Source organism: Mus musculus, chromosome 4, assembly GCF_000001635.26.
Source record: "Mus musculus strain C57BL/6J chromosome 4, GRCm38.p6 C57BL/6J".
Classification (NCBI taxonomy): Eukaryota; Metazoa; Chordata; class Mammalia; order Rodentia; family Muridae; genus Mus; species Mus musculus.
Window position 1 is genome coordinate 110,152,034 of NC_000070.6, and position 5,051 is coordinate 110,157,084.

General features: G+C 47.6%; 1 long non-coding RNA gene across 1 annotated transcript; it reads left to right on the plus strand.

Annotated features, from left to right (window-relative positions):
* The first annotated feature begins 635 nt into the window (after positions 1–635).
* Gm33070 (predicted gene, 33070) lies at positions 636–4,809 on the plus strand. The gene is made up of 3 exons (NR_168597.1): positions 636–689; positions 1,321–1,427; positions 4,107–4,809. It is a non-coding gene; the product is annotated as a predicted gene, 33070 (long non-coding RNA).
* Positions 4,810–5,051: the final 242 nt, after the last annotated feature.

Below are 5,051 nucleotides of genomic sequence, written 5' to 3' on the forward strand. Positions count from 1 at the left end.
TTTAGTCCTAAATGTGCAAGGCAGGGCCCTCCTTGGCCTACTTTTTTCATTCTTCACTGTTACTCCTCCCAGCCTTCCTCCCTTCCCATCTATCGCATTACCCAGACTTTTATACTCCTCTGAGACAGCCCCTTGCTGTGGTTGGGACCATCCTGAATGATTTGCATGCCCAGCTCACAGTTGATCCATAGTGGAACTGGGCTGAGGGACCCTAGAGCTTTTCACAAAGTGGTTCTCAGGCCTTGTGCCAGGTTGAGCACACTGTAAGTGCTCAATGCACAGTAGCTAGTTTCTTTTTCTGCCTGAAGGCAGAGCACACCCCACCCTGGGGGTTCTGAATTGTGAAGCCTGAAGGTGCATTTGCCCTCTGCTCCCTCTGGAGGCTGCTCTGTTCCTGTCCAGATTTTGACCTTTTAAGGAGCAGGAGAGCTTGGGTGCCACTTGGGCTGATGAGGCTGTGGTCCAAGGGTCTGCCCCTATAGAATGAAGGTGACCCTGCTTCAGCACAGACAGCCTCTCTTTGAAGATAGGCCAGGCTGCTTTGCATGCGGGATGAGGGCTCCTCTGGTCAATTTGCTTTCACTAATGTCAAGCCCCCGCGGCGCCGACGTCGGTTGCGTAGCAACTGGCCGAGCAGCGCAGCAGAGGTGGCCATGCATAAAAGATGACACATGATGGCGGGGCTCGGGGTGAGGATTTGCAAATTTAGATACAGTCGCAGCAGGAATATGAACTGGGCACTCGACAAGCATGGGGGTGGGTGGTTTTCTTTGTCTCCTCCCATCTCATTCAGAAAGCCAGCTTCCCACTGTATTGATAGATGTCTAGGGAAATGAACAGAAAGGGGGAGGGAGATGTTAGACAGCAGCCCATCCCCCCACATCCACCCCAAACCAGAGGCCAGGCTCATTATGGCTGAATAGGGCAAAGGATAGAAACAAGTTTGAACAGCAATGTAAACATATACAGACAGAGGCCTCAGGATACCCTGAAAACCCCTCTGAAGCAGCCTAGGTTCCCCATGGATTCCTCCCTCTTAGAAAGCAGCTGATCTGAACACCACTATTCTGATAGTATGTCCCTCTGTTATTTCTGACAGCTTTAGGGAGTTGAGATGTGTCAGATCTGGGGTTCCCAGTTCCAGGCTCAAATCCTAGAACTGCCACTTGGTAATGCTTGGCAGGTGGCTTCAAATTTCGTTCAGTTCAAGCTGTCCAGTATTAACTGAGAACCTAATATGAGCAGGGTGCTGAACTAGGGGCTAGGAGGCATACTAAAATACAATGTCTTTGAGGTCTCTTGATGTGGTGGAATAAACAGGTGCCAACACAGTGAAACTCTTGGATGCAAGGCACAGAGATATTGACTAGGAGGAGACAGCTACCACTACTACTGCTGCTTTGATTTGAAAGGTATTATTGGGACAGGTAAGGAATCCAAGGAATGGAGAGGCCGATTCCAGAGCAAAGAAGCTACTCAGACAGAGGCACTTGGGGGAGAATATACCTGCACTGTCAGCAGGAGATGAGGAAACTTAAAACCCTTGGGAGGTTCTTCAGTCTCAGTAATTATATACCTGGTAATCTCGTGAGGTCATGGATGTATTTTCTAGAGAAAAGAAGCAGATCCAGAGAAAGGAGGGAGTAGCAGGAGGCCCCCATTGACCTGGGTGGGGAAAGAGAAGAGGTTATGGCTATAAACATGGCAGCAAGAGTTCCGGGGTTCAGATGGGACAGCCACGTGACGATCTAACGAGCAAATCCAGGCTCCCTCAGGAAGAGCTGGTCTGGAGACACTCCAGCTCCAATGTCACCTTCAGCAGACAGACATGGGATTTTCATCCTCTTTGAAAAGCAACAGACCTGGTGCGAATGGATGGGTCCCTAGCCACTAGCAGCTGAGTGAGAGTTATTTCTCACTTGCTCACAGCCTTGACACCCATTATTTTATTTGCTGCTCCCTGAGTCTCTGATGTGGGATTGAAGCCCTATGTTTTCTCAGGCAAGGAAAGCTTGGAATGGAGTCACTTGTCCAAATCACACTGTGTCAGATCTTGGATCATGTTCTGACCAGGGCCCTTGCTCTCTACCCATTCTTTTCTTCAGAAGTAAGTTGGAAGGTCACTGGAACTGTGGGAACAGAGAGTTACAGATGTCAGAGTATTCCCAGAAAGGTGGATTTGGAATACAGTGTAAGGACCCTGGGGGTGGTAGGGGTGGTAGGTGGGTGGGGAGTAATTTGATCAGAAACTTTGTTATTCCTTTATGAATAGGATCAAATCCTGAGAAAGAACTTAATGGCTGCTAAGGCAGCTAGCTTGTTACAGATAGGGCCTCATCACTCCATGACATTACTCATTAGAACTGTGTAGGAGTTCAAATCCCAGGACTGCCACCCATTTGTTAGATGAATCTTGGGTGAATCATTTTATCGTCATTTCTCAGTTTCTTCTCTGTAAAATAAAGACACTAACAGCATCCATCTTATGGAGTTTTGGGTAGAGCACAATAAATTAATTCTTGTGGAGCTGGCATAGGGTGGATACTTCAAAAAGGCTTACTTCTAACTAAAAATACAATTATTATTACTGGAGTAGAAAAAGTGGACACAGTTTAGGAGTGAGAACATGCAAAACAGGAGAAAGATCTTCCCAAGGTCTTATAATTGAGCTGCACCTGGAAAGATGTAGGTAGTAACTAGGTCTACTCTAGACAGCAGGAGTAGCAAGTGCCAAACCCAAGAGGGGATGGCACCTTATTTGTTGGTGAAGAAAAGGAGGTTCAGGGTAGATAGCTTCCCAATGGAAGCCATCAACACTCACTCTCAGCAAGGCTGGTCCCTCAAACTAAAGCTCAAGGATAGAGAAGAGCTCTGGGTGTCTCAGAGAACAGGACTGCCGATGAACATGGCCTCATGGCCTCATTGGTAGGGCTCTGTCTGAAGGGCAAAACCAGGAGAAAGGTGAATGGAAGAGATGGCCCATCTTCAATGTGCAGGGGATAAGAAAGGACACTGGGTACTATTTGAGACTCTAGCTTCCACCTAGAGATAGGAGGGTGGTATCTCTCAGGGACTGGGGAGGCTGGTGTTCTTAGCTTTTGGCAGCTGAGGGGCTTTCTGAGCTCTGGCCTCTGAAGAGGATGTGCCACCCAAAGTGCTTATAGATGCAGAGTCCAAATGTGGCAACACAGAGCTGCCCAGAAAGACAGACACAGTTACACACCCCAGGGTAGGGACTGTGCATCTCTAGACATCTTCTCTTCCTTCCGTGCTCTGGCACCTGTGAAGGGCTAGATGTCCCAGTGACGTCTTGACAGACACAAACCCAACAAGTGTTGGTTCTGGAGTCCTGAACATAGATGCTCTCCTAAGGTGGATCTTCTTGCTTCTGAGAGGCATGAATCAGAGACGAAGGGGCCTGGTAGCGTATTGGGATTGATGGGTATAGTTTAGGAAAATATACTGAAGGCCCGAGGGATCTAATCCCTGCTCTGCCTTCTTCTGGTGTCTGACCTTGGCTGACTTGACCTTCCCTCATTTTCTTTACTGCTAAAGAAGGAATAGTAATGGTACAACCTCAGGATTGTTCAGGAGATTAAATGAGGCCATGCATGTAAAATACTCAGCAAATGCTCAGTCAAGCTAACTATTTAGTGAGGTCTCAAACTAATCTTCCCCTTCCACCTAGAGCTGCAGTAAGAATGTAGCATTGTTTTCTGTTGTTTGCCTGACATGAGTCTATGTTCAGGATCTGTCTTTGGGCCTCTCCTCTCCCTCTGCTTCTTGCTCTGCCTGGGACAAAATGCTGGCTATTTTTGAAAAGCTCAAGTGTGTTGCTTCATCTTTGTCTTGGAATTCCCTCTGGAAGATTCTCAACTTCGTATCTGTCAAATGGGGCCAGATCATTTAGTAGGAAAAGTGACTCTATCTTCCAATAGATATTTCTGCTGCCACTAATCCTTAATTACCATAATGACCACACAGTGTTCCCCTTCAGGCTATGTTTAGGGCTTCAGCTCACCATGCCCACAAGCCAGCCAGGTGCATGCTATGGAGGGGAAAACAGCTGGAGTGGGCCCTTTATCCACACCTGCTTTCTTTTACAGAAGCAGCTGGTTCCAGAACCCCCCTGGCCTCCTGTGCACACACCGAACACCAGGGAACCTGCTCTCCGACCAGCCCCAGCCACCTGAGCCCAATAACAGGAGCCTGACTTCTTCCTAGGCTACTTAACAGACAAAAGCAGGGGCTCCAGGGGCTGGTCCTGCATCTCTTTATTAAAAAAGAAAAGCAATACCCAAAGGAAAGCATTTCCTTCTCCCCTGGAGAATCTTCCCGGCTTCATCCCCCACATGCCTCCTGCCCACCTTCCATAGACCCAGTTTACACCAGATGGGCAGCACAGGGGTCACTCAAGGAGTGGCTTGAAGGGGTCAATCAGAAAGGGCCATCACTGGCCCTGCTCAGGCCTGCAGCACTGGCCTGCAGCTAGCCAGGGCTCTGAATGGATGCTGCCCCCATCAAGTACCTACAGTTTTGGACCTCTCTGACTGACCTTAGGAGAGAACGGATAGCACATGACATTAGGTAATATGGTTTGAGGTTCCTAGTGGCAAGATACTAAAATAAAAAAATCACCATGCTTGAGCCCCTCTCCCTAAAATGTGAATAACAATAGACAACAGGCAAGTACAGGAATGGAATGAGATTTTTTTTTTTTTTTAAAGCTTTCAGAACAACTTCGGATGCCATAGCACATGAAATGTAAATGTTTGTTAAATAAATAAAATGCAAAGGCCATACATTAAACAGAACTGACTCACACAGTGGGAAAGTGGTTCCCGCTGGATCTGAGCACATCAAGAGGTGCCTTCCCTTCCTTCTGACTCCTGCTTTTTCCCTCAGACGGGGATGCTGAGCTGTTGGCTGGTGAATTACTCTAGAATTAGATACTTCTATCTCTTTTTGATTTGCTTTCTTGAAGATGGGGCTGGGAATTGAACCCAGATCCCTAAATATAATAGGTGGGTATTTCACACCACAGAGGTTAG